The sequence below is a fragment of the Balaenoptera musculus genome, chromosome 2, assembly GCF_009873245.2.
Source record: "Balaenoptera musculus isolate JJ_BM4_2016_0621 chromosome 2, mBalMus1.pri.v3, whole genome shotgun sequence".
In the NCBI taxonomy this organism is placed as follows: Eukaryota; Metazoa; Chordata; class Mammalia; order Artiodactyla; family Balaenopteridae; genus Balaenoptera; species Balaenoptera musculus.
The window spans coordinates 141,186,724-141,200,403 of NC_045786.1; the positions used below are offsets into that span (position 1 = coordinate 141,186,724).

General features: G+C 37.3%; 1 protein-coding gene across 14 annotated transcripts in view; it reads left to right on the forward strand.

Annotated features, from left to right (window-relative positions):
- GPHN (gephyrin) overlaps positions 1-13,680 on the forward strand; it is a 633,631-nt gene that overhangs the window by 518,201 nt on the left and 101,750 nt on the right. The gene's annotated exons all lie outside the window — the stretch shown is intronic.

Below are 13,680 nucleotides of genomic sequence, written 5' to 3' on the forward strand. Positions count from 1 at the left end.
TGATGTTTGCTGTGGGTTTGTCATATATGGCCTTTATTATGTTGAGGTAGGTTCCCTCTATGCCCACTTTCTGGAGAGTTTTTCTCATAAATGAGTGTTGAATTTTGTCAAAAGCTTTTTCTGCATCCATTGAGATGATCATATGGTTTTTATTCTTCAATTTCTTAATATGGTGTATCACATTGATTGATTTGCATATATTGAAGAATTCTTGCATCCCTGGGATAAATCCCACTTGATCGTGGTGTATGATCCTTTTAATGTGTTGTTGGATTCTGTTTGCTAGTATTTTGTTGAGGATTTTTGCATCTATATTCATCAGTGATATTGGTCTGTAATTTTCTTTTTTTGTAGTGTCTTTGTCTGGTTTTGGTATCAGGGTGATGGTGGCCTCATAGAATGACTTTGGGAGTGTTCCTTCCTCTGCAATTTTTTGGAAGAGTTTGAGAAGGATAGGTGTTAGCTCTTCTCTAAATGTTTGATAGAATTCACCTGTGAAGCCATCTGGTCCTGGACTTTTGTTTGTTGGAAGATTTTTAAGACATTTTTTTAAAATTTATTTATTTATTTTTGGCTGTGTTGGATCTTCGTTTCTGTGCGAGGGCTTTCTCTAGTTGTGGCAAGTGGGGGCCACTCTTCATCGCGATACGTGGGCCTCTCACTATCGCGGCCTCTCTTGTTGCGGAGCACAGGCTCCAGATGCGCAGGCTCAGTGATTGTGGCTCACGGGCGTAGTTGCTCCACAGCATGTGGGATCTTCCCAGACCAGGGCTCGAACCTGTGTCCCCTGCATTGGCAGGCAGATTCTCAACCACTGCGCCACCACGGAAGCCCTGTTGGAAGATTTTTAATCACAGTTTCAATTTCATTACTTGTGATTGGTCTTTTCATATCTTCTGTTTCTTCCTGGTTCAGTCTTGGAAGGTTATACCTATCTAAGAATTTGTCCATTCTTCCAGGTTGTCCATTTTATTGGCATAGTGTTGCTTGTAGTAGTCTCTTAGGATGCTTTGTATTTCTGTGGTGTCTGTTGTAACTTTTCCTTTTTCATTTCTAATTTTATTGATTTGAGTTCTCTCCCTCTTTTTCTTGATGAGTCTGGCTAATGGCTTATCAATTTTGTTTATCTTCTCAAAGAACCAGCTTTTAGTTTTATTGATCTTTGCTATTGTTTTCTTTGTTTCTATTTCATTTATTTCCGCTCTGATCTTTATGATTTCTTTCCTTCTACTAACTTTGGGTTTTGTTTGTTCTTCTTTCTCTAGTTTCTTTAGGTGTAAGGTTAGATTGTTTACTTGAGATTTTTCTTGTTTCTTTAGGTAAGCTTGTATAGCTATAAACTTCCCTCTTAGAACTTCTTTTGCTGCATCCCATAGGTTTTGGATCGTCGTGTTTTCATTGTCTTTTGTCTCTAGGTATTTTTTGATTTCCTCTTTGATTTCTTCAGTGATCTCTTGGTTATTTAGTAACGTATTGTTTAGCCTCCATATGTCTGTGTTTTTTACGTTTTTTTCCCTGTAATTCATTTCCAATCTCATAGCGTTGTGGTCAGAAAAGATGCTGGATATGATTTCAATTTTCTTAAATTTACTGAGGCTTGATTTGTGACCCAAGATGTGATCTATCCTGGAGAATGTTCCATACGCACTTGAGAAGAACGTGTAATCTGCTGTTTTTGGATGGAATGTCCAATAAATATCGATGAAATCTATCTGGTCTGTTGTGTCATTTAAAGCTTCTGTTTCCTTATTTATTTTCATTTTGGATGATCTGTCCATTGGTGTAAGTGAGGTGTTAAAGTCCCCCACTATTATTGTGTTACTGTCAATTTCCTCTTTTATAGCTGTTAGCAGTTGCCTTCTGTATTGAGGTGCTCCTATGTTGGGTGCATATATATTTATAATTGTTATATCTTCTTCTTGGATTGATCCCTTGATCATTTATCTAGTGTCCTTCCTTGTCTCTTGTAACATTCTTTATTTTAAAGTCTATTTTATCTGATATGAGTATAGCTACTCCAGCTTCCTTTTGATTTCCATTTGCATGGAATATCTTTTTCCATCCCCTCACTTTCAGTCTGTATGTGTCCCTAGGTCTAAAGTGGGTCTCTTGTAGACAGCATATATATGGGTCTTATTTTTGTATCCATTCAGCAAGCCTGTGTCTTTTGGTTGGAGCATTTAATCCATTCACATTTAAGGTCATTATCGATGTGTATGTTCCTATGACCATTTTCTTAATTGTTTTGGGTTTGTTTTTGTAGGTCCTTTTCTTCTCCTGTGTCTCCCACTTAGAGTAGTTCCTTTAGCATTTGTTGTAGAGCTGGTTTGGTGGTGCTGAATTCTCTTAGCTTTCGCTTGTCTGTAAAGCTTTTGATTTCTCCATCAAATCTAATTGAGATCCTTGCTGGGTAGAGTAATCTTGGTTGTAGGTTCTTCCCTTTCATCACTTTAAGTATATCAAGTATATCATGCCACTCCCTTCTGGCTTGTAGGGTTTCTGCTGAGAAATCAGCTGTTAACTTTATGGGAGTTCCCTTGTATGTTATTTGTCGTTTTTTCCTTGCTGCTTTCAATAATTTTTCTTTGTCTTTACTTTTTGCCACTTTGATTACTATGTGTCTTGGCGTGTTTCTCCTTGGGTTTATCCTGTATGGGACTCTCTGCGCTTCCTGGACTTGGGTGGCTATTTCCTTTCCCATGTTAGGGAAGTTTTCGACTATAATCTCTTCAAATATTTTCTCTGGTCCTTTCTCTCTCTCTTCTCCTTCTGGGACCCCTATAATGTGAATGTTGTTGTGTTTAATGTTGTCCCAGAGGTCTCTTAGGCTGTCTTGATTTCTTTTCATTCTTTTTTCTTTAGTCTGTTCCGCAGCAGTGAATTCCACCATTCTGTCTTCCAGGTCACTTATCCGTTCTTCTGCCTCAGTTATTCTGCTATTGATTCCTTCTAGTGCAGTTTTCATTTCAGTTATTGTATTGGTCATCTCTGTTTGTTTGTTCTTTAATTCTTCTAGGTCTTTGTTAATCATTTCTTGCATCTTCTCAGTCTTTGCCTCCATTCTTATTCCGAGGTCGTGGATCATCTTCACTATCATTATTCTGAATTCTTTTTCTGGAAGGTTGCTTATCTCCACTTCATTTAGTTGTTTTTCTGGGGTTTTTTCTTGTTCCTTCATCTGGTATGTAGCCCTCTGCCTTTTCATCTTGTCTATCTTTCTGTAAATGTGGTTTTTGTTCCACAGGCTGCAGGATTGTAGTTTTTCTTGCTTCTGCTGTCTGCCCTCTGGTGGTTGAGGCTATCTAAGAGGCTTGATGGGAGGCTCTGGTCGCATGTGTCTTTTCAAATCAGAGTTTTCTCTGGATATATGCCCGGGAATGGGATTGCAGGATCATATGGTAACTCTTAGTTTTAGTTTTTTAAGGAACCTCCATACTGTTCTCCACAGTGGCTGCACCAATTTATATTCCAACCAACAGTGTAATTGGGTTCCTTTTTCTCCACACCCTCTCCAGCATTTATTATTTGTAGGCTTTTTAATGATGGCCATTCTGACTGGTGTGAGATGATACTTCATTGTAGTTTTGATTTGCATTTCTCTAATAATTAGTGATATTGAGAATCTTTTCATGCGCCCGTTGGCCATCTGTATGTCTTTTGTGAAGCAACGTCTATTTAGGTCTTCTTCCCAGTTTTTGATTGAGTTGTTCAGTTTTTTTTTTAATATTAAGCTGTATGAGCTGTTTTTATATTTTGGAAATTAATCCCTTGTCAGTAGCATCATTTTCAAATATTTTCTCCCAGTCCATGGCTTGTCTTTTTGTTTTGTTTTTGGATTCCGTTGCTGTGCAAAAGCTTTTAAGTTTAATTAGGTCCCATTTGTTTATTTTTCTTTTTATTTCCATTACTCTAGAAGACGGATCCAAAAAAAATATTGTTGTGATTTGTGTCAAAGAGTGTTCTGCCTGTGTTTTCCACTAGGAGTTTTATAGTATCTGATCTTACATTTAGGTCTTTAATCCATTTTGAGTTTATTTTTGTATACGGTGTTAGAGAATGTTCTAATTTCATTCTGTTACAAGTGGTTTCCCAACACCACTTACTAAAGAGACCATCTTCTCTACATTGTATATTCTTGCCTCCTTTGTGGTAGATTAATAGACCATAAGTGTGTGGGTTTATTTCTGGGCTTTCTATCCTGTTCCATTTATCTATAAGTCTGTTTTTTGTGCCAGTACCATAGTGTTTTTTTGTTTGTTTTTATGTTTTTAGTTTTTTTTTTTTTAATTATTTATTTATTTATTTATTTATTTTTGGCTGTGTTGGGTCTTCATTTCTGTGCGTGGGCTCTCTCAAGTTGCGGCAAGTGGGGGCCACTCTTCATCACGGTGCGCGGGCCTCTCACTTTCGCGGCCTCTCTTGTTGAGGAGCACAAGCTCCAGACGCGCAGGCTCAGCAGTTGTGGCTCACGGGCCCAGCCGCTCCGTGGTATGTGGGATCTTCCCAGACCAGGGCTCGAACCCGTGTCCCCCGCACTGGCAGGCAGACTCCCAACCACCGCGCCACCAGGGAAGCCCACCATAGTGTTTTGATTACTGTAGCTTTGTAGTATAGTCTGAAGTCAGGGATCTTGATTCCTTCAGCTCCGTTCTTCTTTCTGAAGGTGGTTTTGGCTATTTGGGGTCTTTTGTGTTTCCATACAAATTTTTCAATTTTTTGTTCTAGTTATGTGAAAAATGCCATTGGTAATTTGATAGGGATTGCATTGAATCCGTAGATTGCCTTAGGTAGTATGATAATTTTAACAATATTGATTCTTCCAATCCAAGAATACGATATATCTTTCCATCTGTTTGTGTCATCTTCAGTTTCTTTCATCAGCGTCTTATAGTTTTCAGAGTACAGTCTCTTGCCTCTTTAGGTAGGTTATTCCTAGGTATTTTATTCTTTTTGATGTGATGGTTTCCTTAATTTCTCTTTCTGATCTTTCATTGTTAAGTGTATAGACATGCAACAGATTTCTGTATATTAATTTTGTATCCAGCAACTATACTGAATTCATTGATGAGCTCTAGTAGTTTTCTGGTAGCATCTTTAGGATTTTCTATGTATAGCATCATGTCATCTGCAAACAATGACAGTTTTACTTCTTTCCCAGTTTGGATTCCTTTTATCTCTTTTTTTTTCTCTGATTGCTGTGGCTAGGACTTCCAAAACTATGTTGAATAAAAGTGGCCAGAGTGGTCATCCTTGTCTTGTTCCTGATCTTAGAGGAAATGCTTTCAGCTTTTCACCATTGAGTGTGATGTTAGCTGTGGGTTTCTCATAGATGGCCTTTATTATGTTGAGGTGTTCCCTCTGTGCTCACTTCTGGAGAGTTTTTATCATAAATGGATGGTGAATTTTATCAAAAGCTTTTTTCTGCATCTGTTGAGATAATCATATGGTTTTTATTCTTCACTTTGTTAATGTGGTGTATCACATTGATTGATTTGCAGATATTGAAAAATCCTTGCATCCCTGGGATAAATCCCACTTGATCATGGTGTATGATCCTTTTAATGTATTGTTGGAGTCAGTTTGCTAGTATTTTCTTGAGGATTTCTGCATCTATGTGCATCAGTGATATTGGCCTGTAATTTTCTTTTTTTGTGCTATCTTTGTGTGGTTTCGGTATCAAGGTGATGGTGGCCTCATAGAATGAGTTCGGAAGTGTTCCTTCCTCTGCAATTTTTTGGAATAGCTTCAGAAGGATGGGTGTTAACTCTTCTTTGATCATCTTTACGATGATTACCATGAACACTTTCTCGGGTAGATTGACTATCTCCACATCACTTAGTTCTTCTTCTGGGGTTTTATCTTGTTCTTTTGTCTGAAACATCTTCCTCTGTTGCTTCATTTTGTCTCAATTGCTATTTGTATTTTTATGTATGTGGTAGATTGGTTACGTTTCTTGACCTTTGAGAAGTGGCCCTCTGTAGGAGATGTCCTATGTGTCCCAGCAGTGCACTCCCTTCTTGTCACCCAAGGGCCAGGGGCCAGCTGGTCAGTATCTGGCCTTTGTTCGTGGACTCGATCTGTAGGCTGCAGGACTGTAGTTTTCTTGCCTCTGGTGTCTGTCCCCTGGTAGATAAGGATGGTCTAGAGGCTTGTGCAGGCTTCCTGGCAGGAAGAGTTGGTGCCTGCCCCCTGGTGGGTGGAACTGGGTCTTGGTCTTCTGGGGGGCAGAGCCATGCTTAGGGACGTGTCTAGAGATGTCTGGGGGCTCAGGAAGTCTTTAGGCAGCCTGTCTGCTGATGGGTGCAGCTGTGTCCCTATCCAGTTTGTTGTTTGGCCTGAGGCATCCCAGCACTGAAGCCTATATGCTGTTGGTGGGGCCAGGTCTTGGTGGCAAAATGTCAGCCTCCAGGAGAGCTCACACAGATGAATCCTCCCGGATATGTCCGCCACCAGTGTCTCTGTCCCCAGGGTGGGTTATAGCCACCCCTTGCCTCCCCAGGATACCTTCCAAGACGAGCAGGTACGTCTGGCTCAGGCTCCTATCAAATTACTGCTTTTGCCTTTAGTCCTGGCGTGTGTGAGATTTTGTGTGTGCCCTTTAAGAGTGAAGTCTCTCTAACACAACACTGTGAAGCAATTACACTCCAATAAAGAGGTATTAAAAAAAAAAAAAAAAGAGTGAAGTCTCTATTTCTCCCAATCCTGTGGAGCTCCTGCAATCAAGCCCCACTGACCTTCAAAGCCAAGTGCTCTGGGGGCTCCTATTCCTGGTGCCTTTCCCATTTTTAATCAGGTTATTAGATCTGTTTGTTTTTGAGTTGTAGGATTTCTTTATGTATTCAGGAGATTAACCCCTTATCAGATATATGATTTGCAGATATTTCTCCCATTTTGAAGTTTGCCTTTTCACTCTGTTGATAGTATCCTTCGATGCACAAGAGTTTTTAAGTTTGATGTTGTCCCCTGTGTCTATTTTTGCTTTTGTTGCCTGTGCTTTTGTTGTCATATTCAAATCCAATGTCATGAATCCTTTCCTCAATGTTTTCTTCTAAGAGTTTTATAGTTGTTGGTTTTACATTTAGGTCTTTAATCTTTTTTGAGTTAAGTTTTGTATATGGTGGAAGATAAAAGAGTCCAGCTTCATTCTTTCGAATGTGGCTATCCGGTTTTCCCAACATCATTTTTTGAAAAGGTTATCTTTTCCCCATTGAGTGGTCTTGATATCCTTGTCAAAGATCATTTGACCATATACGTGAGTGTTTATTTCTGGACTCTCTATTCTATTCCATTTGTATTAGACAGAGTTCTCCAGAGAAACAGAACCAACAGAATATATATAGGAAGAGATTTATTATAAGGCATTGACTCACATGATTATGGAGGCTGAGAAGTCCCATGATTTGCCATCTGCAAGCTGGCAACCCAGGAAAGCTGGTGTTATAATTCCAGTCCAAGTCCAAAAGGCTGCAAACCAAGGTAGTTGATATAAAGCCCATCCAAGGGCAAGAGAAGACCAACGTCCCAGGTCAAACAGGCAGGCAGAAAGCAAAAGGGACAATTTTTTTCCTCCACCTTTTTGTTCTATTCAGATGCCCAATGGATAGAATGATGCCACCCACAATGGGGAGGGCGATATACTTTATTGATTCCACCAATTCAAGCACTAATCTCATCTGGAAAAACTCTCACAGACACACCCAGAGATAATGTTTAATCTAGGTATCTCATGGCCAGTGAAGATGACACATAAAATTAACTATCAAACCATTGGTCTATTTGTCTGTCTTTATGCTAGTGCCGCTCTGTTTTTCTTACCGTAGCTTTGTAATATGTTATAAAATCAGGAAGTGTGAGTCTTACAACTTTGCTTTCTTTATAATCGTTTTGGCTGCTTGGGGTCTCTTGAGATTCCATATGAATTTTAGGATGAATTTTTCTATTTCTGCAAAAAATGCCATTTGCATTTTTATTGAGATTATGTTGAATCCATAGGTGGCTTTGGATGGCATGGGCACTAAGAATATTATGTCTTTCAATCCATGAACAAAGGATGTCTTTCCATTTATTTGTATCTTCTTTATAATTTCTTTCAGCAATGTTTTATAGTTCCCATTAGTACCTCAGTCCTTTTTATGGCCAAGTAATATTTCGTTTTATGTGTATACCATGTTTTATTTATCCATTCATCAATTGATGGACTGTTGGATTGTTTCCATCTTTTGACTGTTAATGAATAATGCTGCAATTAGTATTTGTGTACAGGGTTTTTCATGGGCATATGTTTTCGTTTCTCTTGGATTTGCCCTTGCCTTTTAAGAAGAACTGAATTTAAATAATAGCAGAGGCTCCTCTGGAAGTCTAGGCTGCTAAAAGTCATTTTAAATATAACCTGTATTTGTTGCTTTGATTAGCCATGAATGAAAAATACAGTTCTCTTTCTTCAGAAACTTAAGAAACCAAACACACACTTTTCTCACACTCACCACCTTGAGAACTCTTACACACAATTTTGCAAATACTTGCTGATATATTACTAACTGAATATACAAGAGTAGTATTCAGAGGGGCAATAATCAAGGAGAACCTACTATCTTAAATGGGGTCTTGAAATAGGTGATAGACATTTATTGATAACAAAAAGGAAGATGATAGTACAGGTTTAGGCAAGTCATGACTGTAAGCATGGAGGTGAGCATCCATTACACACACAAAAAACGACTTGCTTAGAGGAGTCTAAGTGGGAAATAATGAGAGTAGAAATTAGCAAGATGTCCTTCTCCATTTTATGTATTCTCTGGATGAAGTTGGTTGTATTTGATTGATGTGACCTTTTTCTCTATTTACCTGACATTTCTTTCCCTCCTTAGTTCTAATCATCAATGCACTCAATCATTGATTCAGCCATTCAACAAACATTTACTGGGTGCCTTTTAAGTATCAAGCACTGTGCTTGGTACTGGGGATACAATGATGGGTGAGATATGCTGTGACAACAAGGAATTCACAACCTGATGGAGAAGTCAAGATAGTTTCACAAACAACCATAATGTAATGTGGAAAGTGTACCATAACAGATGGATACAAATGTTTTAAGAATATGAAGACTAAGTACAATCCCTCCAAACCATTCTGTATCTTGTCACTAGGCAAGTTCATAAAAAGTTCCATTATCTCTGAAGAGACTTAAACACTGCTGGGAGGTTAACTTGAAGTCATCACTCTGCTTAAAAATCCTACATTGGATTCCCATTTTCATAAGATTAAGTTTAAACTCCCTCGATCCTGCTTCCGTTGTCTAAAATGCCCCCTCCTTTCTCCTACTTGGTTCTTACTTCAAACTGTAAAACTCAGCATAGATACCTCATGTAGGAAGATTTTCTTGTTGTTCCACAAATTGTTGGTTAGGTGGTTTTTTCTGTATGCTTCCGATATTGCCCTGATCATATATCTGTCACTGCCCATATCATACTATCTTGTAATCATATTTTTATTCCATATCCTCCTTTCTCACATGCACTCTTACATGTGAATTCCTTGAGGAAATCAGCCAGGTCTTACTAGTATTTTTGTCCCCAGTGTCTAGCATATAGTAGGTTCCCAGTGTTTGATGAATGGATAAATAAATCGGTCAGTGAACTAACTTTTCCTGTTTAGAGACAGAAGACCAAAGACATGACATCTGAGCTGAAACCTAAAGGTTGCCTAAGGTTCACTAGGGGGAGAAAAGAAGAAGGAAAAAAGGTATTCCTGTCCAAGGCAACATTATTTGCAATGGCATAGAAATAAGAAAAAGCCCACCATGTTTAAAATGTGGCAAATCATTCTTTGTATCAGAAACTGGACACTTGTCAGAAATAAAGCTCAATCTCAGTATAAACGTTTTCCAAATTACACTAGGCAAGTCTTATGCTAGCACTACAGAATTCTTAAAATAGGATCTGTGTATTATTTTGTAGCCTAATGAAGCTTGGGTAGATTGTAGCATTTAAATAACTCACTTATAGGATGTAAAAAAAAGGGAACCTCCTCGTACACTGTTGGTGGGAATGTAAATTGGTACAGCCTCTGTGGAAAATAGGATGGAAGTTTCTCAAAAAACTAAAAACAGAACTACCATATGACCCAGCAATTTCACTTCTGGGTATATACCCAAAAAAGCAAAAACACTAATTCAAAAAGATACATGCACCCCAGTGTTCGTGGCAGCATTATATATGATTGCCAAGATATGGAAGCAGCCTAACTGTCCATCAGGAGATGAACAGATAAAGAAGATGTTACACACTCACACACAAACACACACACACACACACACACACACACACACACACACACTGGACCACTACTCAGCCATAAAAAAGAATGAAATTTTGCCATTTGCAGCAACATGAATAGACTTAGAGGGCATTATGTATGCTAAGTGAAGTAAGTTAGAGAAAGACAAATACTGTATGATATCACTTATATTCAGAATCTAAGAAATACAACAAATTAGTGAATATAATAAAAAAGAAGCAGACTCACAGATGTAGAGAACAAGCTAGAGGTTACCAGGGTGGGGAGGAAAGAAGGAAGGGGCAAGTTAGGGGTAGGGGAGTAAGAGGTACAAATTATTAGGTATAAAATCAGCTACAATCATATATTATACAACATGGAGAATATAGCCAATATTTTGTAATAACTATAAGTGGAGTATAACCTTTAAAAACTGCAAACCACTATATTGTACACCTGTAACTTATAGAACATTTAAAGCAACTATACTTCAATAAATAATTAAATAAACTCACTTATTCTTGTCATATGTACATCTTCTCAATCCAAAGTTATTATTTGAGCCTCCTCAGATTTGAGGGCTATTTTTTAGTGTTTATGTGTATGGTAGGATGGGGGTAGGGGGTCAATTATTATTGGAAACTTACAGAACAAAGTTTTTGCTTCAGTTTCCAGAATCTAATTTTGTCAAATTATGATTGAGTAGACTCCATACCTTAGGAACCCTCCAGAGTGTAATTGCACAGTAAGATACATGAGTAACTCAGGCATTAAAGGGAGAAATCAAGTCAGCTGATACTCTTTTCTCTAAATTGGCTGTCAATGAGAGCTTAGTTAACTTATGTTAAGCCACTACAATATCTACAACTGTCAGTATTAACAGTCTTTCAAACTTAGCATACTAAGTGTTCAACCTCTTTCTTTCTGGAATACAGGAATAAAAAGAGCCATGATGGGCACGTATCACTGCTCTTGGGCTACTGGCAAGGACTTAGGAAGGAAAAATAACATGTGCTAGCTGTTGATGCCATCCGTTCTTTGTAGTTTTTTGTGGTGGTGGTAGCACATACATAAAATAAGATTTACCATTTTAATTGTGTTTAACTGTACAGTTCAGTGACATTAAGTACATTTACATTATTCTGCAGCTATCATTACCATCCATCTCCAAAACTTTTTCATCTCCCCACACTGAAACTCCATACTCATATAAAAAAAACTTCCTATTCCTCCCTCTCCCCAGCCCATGGCAACCACCATTCTACTTTTTGATACTATGACTTTGAGTTTGAATAGTCTGATTACCTCATATAAATGGAATCATACAATATTTGTCCTTTTGTGACTGGCTTATTTCACTTATTTTCACTTATTTTATAATGTCTTCAAGTTTCATCCATATTATGGCATATGTCAGAATTTCCTTCCTTTTTAAGGCTGAATAATATTCTTATATGTATGTACTACATTTTGTTTATCCATTCATCTGTCAGTAGGCACTTGGGTTACTTCCACTTTTTGACTACTGTATTGTGAATAATGCTGCTCTAAAAATAGTGCACAAATATCTGTTCAAATCTCTGCTGTTAATTGTTTTGAATATATACCTAGAAGTGGAATTACTGGATTATATGGTAATTCTATGTTTAATTTTTTGAGGAATCACCTTGTAGCTTTTTTAAATGTCAGGGAAACAGAGGAAGAGCAGTACATGGAGAGTATGTAGCTATTGCCATTGTAGTAATGATTGACGCTCTAAGATCTAAATTTCAATCCTACCTTAGCCACCTGTGAAATATATGACCTTGGATAAGTTACTTACCCTGTTTAAACTTCTCTTTTTTCATCTGTAAAATGAATATAATAATGCTTTACTAGATTTTTGTAAGGATTAAATGAGATTATATATGTATATGATATTACTTAGTAACTTATAAAATGCTATATAAACATATACTAGATTAACTGGACCAGCTGCCAAAAAAACTCAGCCCTGGTGCTATATTTGATTATTAACCACTGTTACTGAGCTATTCCAAATCCCAGAAAATTATTCTCTTAGGATCTGAACTGGCATAGCACTTATATTTTCATTCACCACACCAGACCAGAATAGTTTCAGATAAGGAGCTACCCCAGGTAGTTTATTGTGACCCTGGGCAGATGCCATGGGGCTCACTACCAGAGACTACCTTATAGCTTCAGGTTCATTTGGGAGTTAATGTTGTATATATGAATACAAACCAGACCCTCTGGTCCTACCACTTCCCTGGTCTTACAAATTATGGTCCATAGCTACAGAATAGCTTCAACCTCCTGGGAGTACCTACAGCTAGAATCTGCTAAGAAGTTCTCCCTTCCAATTCAGGTGTCACTTTCCTTAAAAAGAAAGAGTCAATATCACTATCACTGTGGATCAGAGTACAAAAGTTTTAAATCTGTCTGTCCTTACTTCTTTGTCCCGGAATCTGGAAACCAGAGGCTCTAGGTGGCTAAGAAGGACAAAGCTAAAAACAAAAAAGAAACAAACAAACAAAGACTCATCTAGCTCTGGAAACAATGGAATTTTCTAAATCTATACAAACATCTTATGTAAATCAATTCTATATTACTTGTAGTCTTTGTAGTGAAGCTTGATTTTTTTTTCCTCCTCCTCTTCTTCCTTCTCTATCTCCTATTAATTATTCTGTTACTTCTTTAAAATAATAACAACAGTAATAATAATAATAATAAGGACAGATTCTGACTAGAGGATTTAAGGAATTGGTCATGACTCTTGAAACTTTTATTCTTTTTGGCACTAAATCAAACTCCTGAGCTGTAACCAAATGTGATTGTCATCCAGAGTGGATGAATAGTGGTTTGAATAGTCACTTCACACAACAGGTCACTGGTGCTCTTCTGATAGTCACTAATTTTTTTAGGTTAATAAAGCCAAAAGTTTGGCTAAAGTTAAATAGAATGATAAGGAAGCTCCTTTCTTTTCTTTACTTTTCTCTTCTAAAGGAAAAAGGCTCTAAAAATTACTTGTGATCATTGTAGAAAACTTGGAAATTTTCAGAAAATTATAGCAAAGGGTATAAAATTATACATAGTTCTAACATACTGCAGTAAACAAATACTTTATATTTTCATGTATGCCTTTCCCATCTTTTTCTATTGCTCTATATACATATATCTTAACATAGTTAGGATTATACATTATATGTACAGTTCTGCATGTTTTTAAAATGTATGCCATAAGAATTTTCCTGTGTCAGTGAGTATTTTTCAAAAATATTACTTTAGCCTGTATAATATTTTATCATAAGGATACATCATTGTCTGTTTAAATTTCTATATTGTTAAACTTATGATTTCTTTCCATTTCTCACTAATGTAAGCAACTCTGAAATAAACATGTAC